Raw genomic sequence first — 16,013 nt, 5'->3', positions numbered from 1 at the left:
GTCACTTCAGTTACTGAGCATCCACTGTATGTAGCAAGGCCCTCAGAAAGGTTTCTTTAAAAGAAAGAAAGAAAGAAAAAAAAAAACCCCAGATGAGGAAAAGAGCCCCAGAAAGACATAAATACCAAATAGTGGTGATAAAGCCAAATGAACTGAGAAGATAGTAGGTTAGGGATTTCAAGAGAGGAGAGAGGGGGTACTTTTAGTAATTAGTGCTCCTAGAAGGCTTTTGGGAGGAAGTGGCTTTTGAAGAATAGGTGGAATTTGGACACACAGAGAGGGCAGATTTTTTAAAACTCTTCCCTTTTATTTTTAAAGGAAATTCTTCCCATTCTTTAAGGATCAACTCAAAGGCCTCCTTCCTGCTTACTTGATCCTGCTGGTTGGAATTATTCATTTTTTCCTAGCGCGCCCATTAACAGAGCTTTATCATCGGTGCAAACGGTGCTATTTGCCAGTCGTCTTCTTGTCTGGCTGGGCGGTGTGAGCAGCTTGAGGGCAGGAGCAGTGTCTTCAGTCTTACAGCCCTAGGGCCAGGTAGTGCCCCTTCAGCTGGTATTCAAAACACTGTGCTGAATGTGGGAAGTGAAAGTCTTACAGCAAGTATTCATTTGACCCTCCAAAGTTTTTGGAGGAATCTACACTTACCTCTATTCAAGAACCCAGCAAGCATTTCACACTCTCTTTGTTTCCTAAATCAAACCATGAAAATATGTGTGTCCAAAATAAGATATAAGAGCCAGTATATTAAGCCATTTCAGATTTCGTCCGTTTAACCTCCACAATGGTTCTCTAAGAAGAAGCTTTTGCCTATGCCCATTTCACAACTAGGAAAACTGACGTTTAGTAAGGCCAGCGATTTCAATGGTAATGGCAGAAGTAGGACTAGAAACCCAAACACTTGGGTGCTATCCCTTATGTACATATATGACTATGTGTGCATGCCCATGCATGAAGAGTTTCCAAATTTGTAAGATTAGGTACTGGTCTCAATGACCTTGGACAGCACCTCATGCCCTGACAAGCTAAGGACTCAATTCCATGTATACAAAGATGTCACTTGAACTTGATGCCCAGGTGTGATCCCCACTTGGCAGTTGAGAAAACAGGCTTGGCAAGGTCCCGTGGCTGGCTCAAGCCCTCGGGCTTCTTGGTAGTGGAGCTGGGTGCAGGGCCTGTCTTTTCTGCTCCTCGGCCCTTGCTCTTTCTCCCAGTTCTTTGTTCGGAATCTCATGGTCCAGCCACCCTGACTGTGGTCCATGGAGTGGCTGCACGCAGCACAGCCTGCTGCAGATCTGCTCTGGGGTCCTGGAGGAGATGTGGGCCGTACATTATTTTACTCATGTATGATCCTTTCTTTTTTTGTAAATACAACTGGGTGCCATGTCCCAGGTGCTGGGCTAAGCACTCTACACGCAATGTGCCTTACCCTTCACTAAAATCCCATGGAGGGGATCCCTGGGTGGCGCAGTGATTTGGCGCCTGTCTTTGGCCCAGGGCGCGATCCTGGAGACCCGGGATCGAATCCCACGTCGGGCTCCCGGTGCATGGAGCCTGTTTCTCCCTCTGCCTGTGTCTCTGCCCCTCTCTCTCTCTGTATGACTATCATAAATAAATAAAAAAGCTTTAAAAAATAAAAAAATAAAATCCCACGGAGTAGGCATTTACATTATTCCCAGTGAATACACAGACCACTGAGGCTTGAAAGGGGTGAGGGCTTGCCCGGTTTACCTAATCAGGGAGCTGAGGAGCTGGGATTTCATCTCAGGTATGCCTGATTCAGAGTCCCACCTTCCCAAGCGCAAGTGCAACACTCAGCCACAGCTTGGCTAGGGCCTCTGCTGATGGTATGAGCCGTAAAGGGCGTGATTTGCAAACTCATACTGGGGCCTTGGAATTTAAACATCTATCCCAGTGCCCAGAGGCTTGGGGGTGAGACAATACTCTCTGTGACACCAGGTCATGGAGAGGATTTTACAGGACGAGGACAGTGGATAGGTGAGCAGAGTAGGATCAGCACTAGTTGTAAAGGTTGCTAGCACTTAATAAATATTCCATTCCTTCCTTCCTCTCTCCCCTCCCTCTTTCCCTTGGATGATTAAGAGCCAGACTTTGAAGTCAGGCAGACCTGAGTTAAATTGCCAGTTGAACAACTGACTAGCTATGTGGCCTTGGACAAGCCACTTAACCTCTCCAGGCTTCAGCTCCCTCATCTGCAGAATTGGGACACTATCTCATCATTATGTGAATCGGGAAATCCGCATAAAGGACTTAGCCACATGCTGAGTGATAGTAAATGCTCATTAAGTAGCTGTTATTAGTCCCTTCTGCTCCCTGTTCTGCCCCAAAATAGCTGAGTGACTAAGACCCTTCCTTTATGGGCCTCAACGTTTCAATTTGTACAATGACCATGTTCAACTAGATCAGTGTTTCCCAAATTGTGGTACCCGGTGGTAAGTTAGATGATTTTACTTATTTTTTTTAAGATTTTATTTATTTATTCTTGAGAGACACAGAGAGATGCAGAGAGAGAGACAGAGACACAGGCAGAGGGAGAAACAGGCTCTCCCGACGTGGAGCCTGATGTGGGACTCAATCCCGGGTCTCCAGGATCACTCCCTGGGCTGAAGGCGGCGCTAAACCGCTGAGCCACCCGGGCTGCCCAAGCTAGATGATTTTAAATGATACAACGTGCACATTTGTTATTTTCTGTTATGACTATATTTTAACATATAAGAGGGAAAAAAAGTAAACTGAGATACCAAACACAGGATTTCATGGATGTGTCTGGATTGAAGCTGGGTAAAAAAAAGTAGTGATTTAAAGTGAGAGCCATTAAATAAATAATAGATCAGGGGGTACCAGAATGTGGCAGAAATTGAGAAGGTGGTCCTTGAACAGATGGGCTCGGGGAAGTCTAAGCTAGGAGATCTGGCTTTGATTATATGGCTGCCCAGAGAAACTCTGGCTCGTGAGTGACTTGCCAGAGGGACCCCTGTTCCCCCCTATATTTTTAAGTGGCCAGGTTCCTGTAAGCCCCATTGCCAGCGGTTTGGGCTAATGCCCTTTCAGTACACATTGCAAAAATAATATAAATAACTCATCCTAGGACTTCAAACATGCCACCTCAGATGTATGGTGGGAGATTACAGGTTCCCAAGACGCAGCCCCTCCATCATTCCCGTGGCTTAGAAGCTTGCTGGAGAGCAGACATCAATGCTTTGGTTTTATGGGCAGCCGGGCCACGTGACCAGGCCCCAAATCCTTTGCTTTATGGGTTGTTTACACATTCCTGGTGAGAAACGGTTTACATTCTGGGCGCTGAGCACACTCCTAAATCAGCTGCCCGGTGCTTGCAGTTGGAGGTGAAAGAGACCTGTGTGTCGGTGGGCACCAGGAGGCAGGGGAGAAGGGAGAGGCAGGCCAGAGGAGGCCTGCGAGGGGGCCTCTCGGCTTCCGGTCTGTGGCACCTGGAACCTATTTCTGAGTCAGTGGGGGGCGCTGTGCAGGGCCTGAAGTGGGGAGGACCCTGAGGGGGTTACTGATGCAGGATAACTCCAGGTGTGCTGGGCTCTCGCTCCATACTGGCACTTGGGCACTCGGTGCACACGAGCTCGCTGGGTTCCCACATAGCCCTGGGAGCTTGGAATTCTTCTCATTTTCAGATGAGGAACCAGAGGCTCAGAGAAGGAAGTGTCTTGTTCCCTATTCCACAGCTGGGGAGTGTCAGGGAAGGATTCAAACCCACCCTGACAGAGGCAAAGGCTGAGGTCTCACCACTGTACTTTCTTGTCGCTGGGGCTCCATAGAAACCATTTGGGTGGAATTTAGGAGGTGTCTCCTGGCTCGGGGAAGGAGGATTAGGAGATGACAATTTCTGTCTGGATTTTGCTGCTGACTTAGCTAAGTCACCGTCTGAGAATCCCACGTCACAGAGTTGACCTTATGACCAATGTATAAGTTGCCCTGGGAATCATCTGGGCAAACTCAGGGCACCCAGTGGGCCCCTGCTTGCTCCTCCCACCCTACCCCTCCACCTCCTTCCTTTTCCTTCTCCTGGGCCCCTTCTCCAATCCTCCTGCACCCTGAGAGGGCCCTTACTATCTACTGGTTTTTCTTGTATCTACCTATTTGTGGTTTATACCCACCTGCCCTAGCTTTGGCCTTTGCCTCTGCATGGGACCTTCTCCTAGGAAGGTGCTCTGATGTTGGAGGTGACCCTTAGCTCCAGGTCACCCCCCAAGCCACCCCAGTGCCTTCAGCAACTCCTCACACCACATGGCCTCTAGTCCCCTCCTCATCTTGGTTGCTACCTTCTGAGGTCAGGGCAAGAAAGTGACCCAAAGTTTGAGAGGGAAGGTAGTTAGCAGCCTGGCTTAAGGAATCTTCTCCATCTGGATTGAGAGGCAGCTGGGTCTTAGGGAAATCACACAGGCTCTGGGGTGAGGCAGATATGGATTACAGTCCTGTCCAACACTGGATCATCTTGCCCAAAGCTCTAACATCTCAGCCTCTGCTTTCTCCTCTGTAAAATGGTCACAATGCCTCTAGTAGACAGCTGGGCTCTTTCTGGCCCAACAGCCTCCCTGACACCCCCAGTTTCCTGTCAGGCACCACCCCTCTTCTACCCTCAGCCTAAGTGGTATACAGGTAATTCTACCCTTGACTCAGGGCCTCAGCAACTCAGCACTTCCCTTACACCTTGTTCCAGTGATTGGTTCAGGGATGCACATGTGGCCCGATTCCAGCCAATAAGAGTCCAGCTGTCAGAGCCAGATGCTCTCTCTTCAGTAGGTGTAAAGGTGTGAGGGTGTGCGCTCTGAAGCCACTTCTGTCGTTTTGCTATTATGAAGGAAAATTGTGTTTGAGAATGGAGCAACCCACGAAGCAGAACCAGGCCAGGAGATAACTATATTATTTGGGTTAAGCTGAGCCTAAAGCTAGATTCTTTTGACTTTCCAGGTACTAATAAATTCCTTGTGGAAGTTTAGTTACAATAAGGGGGGAAAGAGAAACTGAATCGGGTTGTGCAGAGAAATGGCCTTGCTTCCTTTGGGAAAGCAGCTGGCCTCCCTCATTATGGGGTACTGGCCCTTAAATCCCTTCCTGGAGATGTTGGTGGGGTGCTCTCCCCCCACATTGGTGCCCAGCATCTTCACACCCCTCTGTGTTCACCTCCCAGCTCCCCCCCACTCCGCTCTCTCTCCCGGCCCTCTCAGGTGTTAAATGGGGGGAATTTCAGTCTGGAGTGAATGTTTACAGCTTACTTGAAACCCTTAAAAATAAAAATTCATCATAAACTGACAGATCCTTAAATTTAACTGTGCAAACAGTGCCACTATAATATTTAAAGCTCCACTTGAATGGCTGCTCTATCAAAACCACATGGGCTCCCACCTGGCTCTCTCCCTTCCACTGTTGAATATGAGGAAATGCTGGCAGGATGTTTATTTGGGCTGAAGGCACAGATCCTCCTTGCTTTGGGTTAACCATTTTTACAGGACCATCCATGTTACTTGGTCGATGACCCTAAGCCTTGGGCCTCAAGGTTCTGAGTTTCCTCCTCTGTATTCATACAGAGGAAGCATGGCAAGTAGTTGATGGTGGGGGCTTCAGGCTTGCTGGATTGGAATCTCGGTTCTGCAGGTTTGTGACATTCAGAACATTACCTGATGGCTCTGTGCCTCATTTCCCCATCTGTAACATGGGGAGTAATGACAATTCCTCCCTATTATGAAGGCTAAATTAGTTAATTTATGTAACACACAACCGTAACTGGAACATAGGATATCCTCAGTGAACATGTACATACATGGAACCTCAGGGACAGAGTGTTCAGTTAATACAACTCCCCATCATCCAACTGATTCCAGATTGCTATCGACTCAGCCTCACAAAGGGTATAATCCTGAACATAAGAGAACATATTCTTAGTGAACGTGTGTGGAAATTTCATTGGGATCTATAGGTAGGAATAGGATGGTCAGATAATATATATGCATATACTGAATTTGACTAGCACTGTAAACTACTAACTTATATCCTTGGCTAATTTTCTCTTAAGGCTATTTTCTGGTTAATTGTCAAGAGTTCCTCTTCATTCTTACTCGTTTTTGACAATGTGAACCATCTTCCTTCATCTGTCATCTCTTTACTACATCTATGTTATTCTCCATTTTAACAATCCTTAATTTTTATATATCCATATACTTTTTCCTTATGTTGTTTTGTAACTTTTTTTTAAAGATTTATTTATTTATTTATTCATGAGAGACACAGAGAGAAAGAGAGGCAGAGACACAGGCAGAGGGAGAAGCAGGCTCCACGCAGGGAACCCTACGTAGGACTTGATCCCGGGTCTCCAGGATCACTCCCTGGGCCAAAGGCAGTGCTAAACTGCTGAGCCACCCAGGCTGCCCTTTGTTTCGTAACTTGACAGAATTTTTATTGAGTTATGATATGTACACACAAATGCCCAGAGTTTAAGTTGAATGAGTTTGGACAAGTGTATCCACTGATGTAACACTACCACAATAAAAATATAAAACATTTCCATCACTCAAAGCAATCTCCCATAAGAGGCAAATACCATCCTAATTTTCATCACCACAGGTTCATTTCTCCTGTTCTAGAACTTCACATAATAAATGAGATCACATGTATACTTTTATGGCTAGCTTCTTCACTCAGTGCATTTTTCAGACTCATTTATGCCAGTGCATGTATCAGTAACTATTTTATTGCTGAAAAGCATACCATTGTAAGAAGTTGTTTATCCGTTCGCTTCATTATATACATTAGGGCTATTTCCATATTTTGGCTGTTATGGATAAAACTGCAGTAAATATTCACACAAATGTATACATATATACATATATATTTTATCCTTTCATTCCTAGGAATAGAATTGCTAGGTATAGGGTAGATGTAGCTTACCTTCAAAAGAAACTTCCAAAGAGTTTTCCAAAGTGGTTTTATCATTTTATAGTCCAGTCAGAAACATAAGAGAGGCCCAGGTGCTCCATATCTTCACCAATACTTGATATTGTCTGTGTTTTTCATTCTAAGTATTCAGGTATATAATGAGTATCTCATATTGGCTTTAATTTGCTTTTCCCTATGTCTAATGATGTTGAACACCTTTTTATGTGCTTATGAGCCGTTTCTATATCCCTTGTAGGCTATCTATAAAACTCTTGTCCTTTTGTTTTAAATTGGGCTGTCTTTTATTGTTGAGTTATAATAATTCTTATATATTCTGGATGCAATTCCATATATATATATATATATATATATATATATATATATGATATGACATCAAACACATATATAGCAAATATTTTTCCCATCTGCGGTTTATTTTTCGTTTTTTTTTAAAGATTTTATTTATTTATTCATGAGAGACAGAGACAGAGAGGCAGAGACTTAGGCAGAGGGAGAAGCAGGCTCCATGCAGGGAGCCCCATGTGGGACTCTATCCTGTCTCCAGGATCACACCCTGAGCCAAAGGCAAACACTCAACCACTGAGCCCCCCAGGCGTCGCTATCTTTTCATTTTTAAATGATGTCTTTGGAGTATCAGAAGTTTGTTTTTGATGAAGTCTAACAACAAATTTTTAATGGACTACTCTTTTAAGAGTTTTTGGTTCATAGCAAAGTTGAATGGGAAGTAGAGTTCCCATATACTCTCTGCCCCGCACACATGCATAGCCTATTGATACCTCTCCAAGAAAGATTTGTCTACACCAAGGTTGAAAATTTTCTCTCTTTGCTTCTAGAGGTTTTATGGTCAATCCTAGAGGTTTTAATTTTTGCATTTAGGTCTTTGATTCACCTGGAATTATTTTGGGGATATAGTATGAGCTAGGGATTGAGGGTCATTTTTTTTCACACATGTATATCCAACACGATTTGTTGAAAAATGTTTTCTTTCTCCATTAAATTACTGTGGAACTTTTGCTGAAAAGTCAGTTGACCATATATATGTGTGTTTATTTCTAGACAGTATTTTGTTTTATTGATTTATGTATCTATTCTTTGGCCCCTACCACATTGCCTAATTATTGTGACTTTACAGTGAGTCTTGAAATCAGGTAGGGTAAGTCCTTCAACTTTGTTTCCTCTTTTGAGGATTGGTTTGAATATTTGAGGTTGTTTCTATTTCCATATAAATTTTAGAATTAAGTTGTGCTTCAAAAAATATCTTGCTGTAATTTTTAAAACATTTTTAAATTTAAATATAGTTGACACGCAATGTTATATTAGTTTTAGGTATACAACATAGTGAGTTGAGAATTCTATACATTATATTATGCTTGTCACAACTATAGCTCCTATCTGTCACCAAACACACTATTACAATACCATTGGCTCTATTCCCTATGCTGTGCCTTTCAATCCTGTGACTTATTCATTCTGTAACTGGAAGCCTGTGCCTCCCACTCTCCTTCACCCATTTTGCCCATCCCCCTATTCCCGCCCGTTTGGCAATCACTAATTTGTTCTCTATGGGCCTGTTTGTGCTTGTTTGGATTCCACATATAAGTGAAATCATATGGTATTTGTCTTTGTCTGACTTATTTACTTAGCATTACACCCTCTAGGTCCATCCCTGTTGTTGCTGATGGTAAGATCTCATTTTTTTATGGCTGAGTATTATTCCATTATGGATGTATGCATATATACATATATACATATATATGTAAAACAGTTTCTTTAGTCATCTATCAGTGGACTTTTGGGTTGCTTCTATATCTTGGCTGTTTAAATAAAGCTACAATAAACATAAGGGTGCATATATCTTTTTAAATTAGTGTTTACATTTTCCTTGAGTAAATACTTGGCAGTGGAATTACTGGATTGTATGGTATTTCTATTTTTAATTTTTTGAGGAACCTCCATACTGTTTTTCCACAGCGGCTGCAACAATTTACATTCCCAACAGTTCACAAGGTTTCCCTTTTCTCTACATCCTCACCAACACTTGTTATTTCCTGTCTTTTTGAAACTAGCCATTCTGATAGGTGTAAGGTGATATCTCCCTGTGGTTTTGATTTGCATTTCCCTGATGATTAGTGATGCTGAGCATCTTTTCATGTGTCTGTTGGCCATCTGGATGTCTTTAGAAAGATATTTATTTAGGCCTTCTGCCCATATATATCAGGATTATTTTGAGTTTTTTGGTGATGAGTTATGTAAGTTCTTTATATATTTTTAATATTAATCCCTCATCAGATGTATCATTGCAAATGCCTTCTCCTATTCAGTGGGATACTTTTTCATTTTGTTAAGGGTTTTCTTTGCTGTGAAAAGTCCCAGTGGTTTATTTTTGCTTTTGTTTCCCCTGCCTGTGGAGACATATCTAGAAAAATGTTGCCAAGGCCAATGTCAAAGAGATTACTGCCTATGTTTTCTTAGGAGTTTTATGGTTTCAGTTCTCACGTTTAGGTCTTTAATATTTGACAATACTTTTGAATAAGATTATGTTGAATCTATACATAAATTTAGAGAGGATTAATATCTCAACAATATTGAGTCTTTTGATCTATGAACATAGTACAGGTCTCCATTCACTTAGATCTTTTAAATTTATTTTATCAATATTTTATAGCTTCAAGTATAGAAGTATATACATCTTTTGACAAATTTATTTCTAGGAATTTTATGGGTTTTGGAGCTATTGTAATGGTATTATTTTTTATTTAATTTTTTAAATTATATGAGCTACCATAGAGATAAAATTGATGCTTTTAAAAATATTGACCTTTTGAGGGAAACAAAGGCAAAAATGAACTATTAGGACTTCATCAAGATAAAAAGCTTTTACACAGCAGATAGTCGGCAAAACCAAAAGAATGGGAGAAGATATGTGCAAATGACATATCAGATAAAGGGTTACTATCCAAAATCTATAAGGAGCTATCAAACTCAACACCCAAAGAACAAATAATCCAATCAAGAAATGGGCAGAAGACATACACAAACATTTCTCCAAAGAAGACACACAAATGGCTGACAGACACATGAAAAATGTTCTATATAACTTGGCATCGGGGAAGCACAAATCAAAACCACAATGAGATACTACCTCACACAAGTCAAAATGGCTAAAACTAACAAGTCAGGAAATGACAGATGTTGGTGAGGATGTGGAGAAAGGGGAACCCTCTTTACACTGCTGGTGGGAATGCAAGCTAGTGCAGCCACTATGGAAAACAGTATGGAGGTTCCTCAAAAAGTTGAAAATAGAGCTACTCTGTGATCCAGCAATTGCACTAGTGAGTATTTACCCCAAAGATACAAATGTAGTGATCTGAAGGGGCACCTGCACCCCAGTGTTTATAGCAGCAATGTCCACAACAACCAAACTATGGAAAGAGCCCCAATGTCCATTGACAGATGAGTCGATAAAGAAGATGTAGTACATATATACAATGGACTACTACTCAACCATAAAAAAAAAAAAAGAAATCTTCCCATTTGCAACGATGTAGTTGGAACTAGAGAATATTATGCTAAGTGAAATAAGTCAATCAGAAAAAGACAATTATTATATGATCTCATTGATAAGTGGAATTTAAGAAACAAAACAGAGGATCATAGGGAAAAGAGGAAAAATTAAACAAGATGAAATCAGAGAGGGAGATAAACCATAAGAGACTCTTAACCATAAGAAACAAACTGAGGGGGACGCCTGGATGGCTCAGTGGTTGAGCATCTGCCTTCGGCTCAGGGCATGATCCTAGGGTCTGGGATCAAGTCCCACATTGGGATCAAGTCCCACATTGGGCTCCTTGCAGGAGAGCCTGCTTTTCCCTCTGCCTATGTGTCTGCATCTCTCTCTCTCTATGTCTCTCATGAATAATAAATAAAATCTTTTTTTTAAAAAAAGAAACAAACAGAGTTGCTGGAGGGGAGGAGGATGAGGGGACAGGTATCTGGGTGACGGGCATTAAAGAAGGCGTGTATTGTAGTGAGCACTGGGTGTTATATAAGACTGATGACTCACTGATCTCTGCATCTGAAACCAATAATACATAATATGTTAATTAAATTGAATTTAAAATTAAAAATAAAATAAAATATTGACCTGGTGTCCTGAGTTTAGTATTATCTATTATAGATTTCTTAAATTCTTCCACACATAACCTTGTAATCTGTGAAAAAAGACAAATTTAATTCTTTTCCAAATTGTATGCCTTTTTAAGAAATATATTTTATTTATTTATTTGACAAAGAGAGAGTCACACAGCACAAGGGCAGATGGTGTGGGGGCTGCAGAGAGACAGGAAAAGCAGGCTTCTTGCTGAGCTGGAAGCCTGATGTGGGGCTCAGTCCCAGGAACCCAGGATCATGACCTGAGCAGAAGACAGATGCTTAACTGAATGAGGCACCCAGGCATGCCTGTATGCTTTTTATTAATGTTTCTTTTATCACTGCAATGGCAAAATAATCACTTTAATGTTGAATAGAAATAGTGAAAGGGGATGTCTTGGCTTTGCTCCTAATTACTTCCCAGCGACTTTGTAGTCTTTGTTATGAATGATATTGTATTTTTAAATTATATTTTCTAGTTGGTTATTGCTGGCACAGAAAATGTTTTTAATTTTTATAGGTGGGGGATCCCTGGGTGGCGCAGCGGTTTGGCGCCTGCCTTTGGCCCAGGGCGCGATCCTGGAGACCCGGGATCGAATCCCACATCGGGGTCCCTGCATGGAGCCTGCTCCTCCCTCTGCCTGTGTCTCTGCCTCTCTCTCTCTCTCTCTCTCTGTGTGTGAGTGTGTGACTATCATAAATAAATAAAAATTAAAAAAAAAAATTTTTATAGGTGGAATTGATTTTTCTAGGTCAATTAGCATAGTCACTGCAAATAGTGATAGTTTTATCTTTTCCCCTTTAATCCTTGTATCTCTTAATTATTTTTATTTTCTTATGGTTTTGGTCAATTCCTCCAGTGCACATCTAAGAACAACTCTTGTGAAATAGGAAGGACTTGAAGCTGTTTTTATTTCTTTGTTTCAAGGTTTTATTTTAACATGTAGTGTAATGTTAGTTTCAGAAATCGAATTTAGGGCAGCCCGGGTGGCTCAGCGGTTTAGCGCTGCCTGTAGCCCAGGGCCTGATCCTGAAGACCCAGTATCGAGTCCCGCATCAGGCTCCCTGCATGGAGCCTGCTTCTCCGTCTGCCTGTGTCTCTGCTTCTCTATCTCTCTCTGTGTCTCTCATGAATAAATGAATAAATAAATAAATAAAAATAATAAAAATAAAATCTTTAAAAAAAAAGAAATCAAATTTAGTGATTCATCATTTACATACAACACCTGGTGCTCATCACAGGAAGTGCCCTCCTTAACCCTCATCACCCACCTAGCCCATCCCCCACCCACCTCTCTAAAGTTGTTTTTATTTTATTTTTTTAATGAGAAAACTGAGGCCCAGAGAAGTCAAGTTATTTGTCAAGCTTATAAGTAACTGCTATTTAAAAAATATAAATGTAGTTTTAAAAATAAGTAATCCAAATTTCTGGAAGCAAATTTAGAAAATAGAAACAAAAAGAAATCAAATACACATCTAGTGGTCATCCAAAAATTAAGTGCTATTAATATTTTGGTTTATAGCTTTCCAGACTGTTAAATAAAGGCATATATATATATATATATATATATATATACACACACACATATATATGTTAAACAAGATTATACAGTAACGCTGTTTTGCAATGTGCTTTTTCCACTGAGCAATTATCATAAATATATCTTCAAGTCAATGAATACATTTAATGTTTGCATAGTGTTCTGTCTTCTGGCTGTAACATAGTTAGGCATTGAGTTAAGCATTCCACAATTGCTAGACCCCAACTTTGGTTCCAATTTTTCACTATTATAAGCAACACTATGAAGAATTTCATTGTGACTAAATTTTACCTAAAAATCTTCAGTATTTTCTTCAGTATAAATTCTTGAAAGTGGAATTGCTAGATCAAAGGTTGTACAAAAGTTTCAGGCCCTTGATACCTGCTGGTAAGATACAACTTTTGACAGGTATATAATAGATGATGAATAATTCCATGTTGACTTTTTTCCTCTTCCCCCATATAGGATCCACTCATCTTCTCACTGGCTCTATCCATCCTCCACCCTTCCTTAACTGGAAAACCCCAAGGCTGATCTTTCCTCAACCCCATTTTAGTCATTCAACAACATTCAAGAGTTGTGTGTTGAATACCTACCATTTTTCAAGTTCTGGAGATACATTGATGAGCAGAACAGTCTTATGCTCATGGAACTTGCATTCTAGTGTGGAGAAACAGATAATAAATATAACAAATAGGTAAGTTATATGGCAGTCAAAGATGCCAAATGATATGAGGAAAAAGGAAACTAGAGGTGGAGATGGGGAGACAGTTTGCAGTTTTACAAAGGAGGGTGGAGAGTAGGTCTCTGAGCAGGAGACGCTTGATTAGACTTGATGGAGGTAAGGAGAAAGGGGAAAGAACATTCCAGGCAGAGAGATCAACAAAGGCTTGAAAGCAGGAACTTTGCCTGTGTATCAAGGAGCAAAGTTAGTGTGACCGGAGCAGGGCAAAGACTGGAGAAAATATGGAGGTGAGGTCAGGGGGACAGGTCAGGGGGTGGGGGCATGACAGATTATAAGGAACTTGTGAGGTTACATAAAGTCTTTGGCTTTTGCTCTTAGTTTGAAGACTTTGAGTGCTGGAGTGACATGGTCTGACTTTCAGTTTACAAGAATCACCCTGATTGCTAAGAACAGACGTAGAAGCTCGGAGATCACCTAAAAATCTCCTGTAGTGACCCAGCCAAGGGATGATGGTGGCTCAGACCAGGGGCTGACTGTGGAGGTGGTAAGATATGGTCAGTCTGTGGATGTCTGAAGGAAAGCCAATATTTCCTGTGGAATGTGTGGGTATCTTCCTGCTGGCCCCTCTGGATTCGATCTCTGGCTCTCCTCATCATGCCCTGTGCCCTGGGAGGCTGACCTGTATGAATTGCTCCAAGTCTCCTTGCCTTTTGTTTCCCATTGGATTTGGCTGTAAGGAGTACTGGCAGGGACATACCTCAGCTCCCTCCTTGCTGATTTGGCTGTTTGGCTGTACCTTCTACCAGTGGCCGAAGTTCTAAGCATACAGCCCATTCCCAAAAGTTGCCCATCTGGGTTGGAGAATGGTTCCTCCTTTTACCCCCCGCCCCCCTCCAGGCCTAGGTGGTAACAGCTCACTGCTCTTGCCAGCCCCAGAGTACTGCGCTGGGCCTGGTTGCTTTACAACGCCCTGCCCATAAATTTGTGGATAGTCTTTTTTTCTTTCATTCTCTTCAGATCACCCAATTTGAGTGTGCTACCTATTTCCTTCAGGGACCCTGATAGGTTGGATGCAGGGCATGAATGAAGATGGAATTGGCTGTAAGACCCAAGGTTCACCATGTTCTCCCTTTCCATACAACTTTGAGTCCCAAACCTGGCCAAGGCGACTTTGGGGACTTCATTCCCCTTAGAAATAACCAAATTGCATACAGCTTCAAAAAGGTGGAAGGAAAAAAAAAAAAAAAACCAAAAAGGTGGAAAGAAGGGGCTCCTAGGTGGCTCAGTCGGTTAAGTGTCTGCCTTCAGCTCAGGTTAGGATCCCAGAGTCCTGGGATGGAGTCCCACATGGAGCTCCCTACTCAGCGGGAAGCCTGCTCTCCCTCTGCTTCTCGCTCTCCCTCTGCACCCCACCCCTGATGATCTGTTCATGCTGTCTCCTGCTCTCTCAAATAAATAAAAAAATCTTTAAAAAAATAATGGAAGGTAACAATAAACATGGTCACATTCTCCCACCCCCCGATCATATTAACATCTACTCCCGTGCAACAGTGTGGAACGTAAATGATGGTATGCCCGGCAAGTAAGCGTTTGGTAAGTGTTCTGTAGCTAATAAGTACTAATTTTTAAAAATATTTTATTTATTTATTCATGAGAGACACAGAGAGAGAGAAGCAGAGACACAGGCAGAGGGAGAAGCAGGCTCCATGCAGGGAGGCCAAAGTGGGACTGGATCCGGGGACTCCAGGATCAGGCCCTGGGCTGAAGGCGGCGCTAAACCACTGGGCAACCAGGGCTGCCCCCCATAACAAGTCCTAAATTATTTCCTTTTCCCCTTCCATGAAGTGAGGGACTCTGAATGTCCTAATAAATTAGATAACTCTCCTTTATTGATGCTAAGTCTTGACTTTAATTTTGATTGCATCCATGTACCCACTACCAGCTTAAAAAGTAAACCTTATCAGAGTAGTTTATATATTAAAAAATGATTTTCAGGGTTTTAAAGATTTCACTTTATTTACTTACTTACTTTCTTACTTACTTACTTACTTATTCAGAGAGAGTAGGGAAGGGGCAGCAGTAGGCAGTGGGAATCTGCAGCAGTCACCCCGCTGAGCATGGAGCCAGACACGGGACTCCATCCCACAGCCCTGAGATCATGACCTGAAATCAAGGGTCAAATGCTCAACTGACTGAGCCAGCCATGTGCCTCAATTTTCAGGGTTTTCAAATTTTGTTTAATTGGTATCATGTTATAAATTCATCTGCAATATGTTTTGGTTTATCCCCTCAAAGATGTTTGTGAGATTCATCCATTCAACACGTGTAGATCTTGTTTATTAGTTTTCACTGCTGCATGGTATCACACTGTATAAATTTGCCACGATTCATTCATCCGTTCTCTCATGGATGGACATTTCCAGTGTTTTCCACAAATGTGCTGCTCTGAACAGCCTGATAACGGTTTCCCTGTGCCCACATCCAGGTTTACAAGTTGAAGTGAGTGTCCTCTCGGCTGCCAGATGCTGGTGTGAGCCCAGTTCAGGAGGGGGCGGGGAGGGAGGCCGGACTAGGGGTGGGGGTAGGAAGGAAGAATGGGGGAGCCGAATCTTATTTAACAGGTTTTGAAGGCTTTGTAAGTAACAGCTCTTAAAACACAATATTTTGAAGATTTAAGTGTAAATGAATCAGAG

Source organism: Vulpes vulpes, chromosome 4 (genome assembly GCF_048418805.1).
Source record: "Vulpes vulpes isolate BD-2025 chromosome 4, VulVul3, whole genome shotgun sequence".
Classification (NCBI taxonomy): domain Eukaryota; kingdom Metazoa; phylum Chordata; class Mammalia; order Carnivora; family Canidae; genus Vulpes; species Vulpes vulpes.
Note: the sequence above shows the minus strand (reverse complement) of the source record.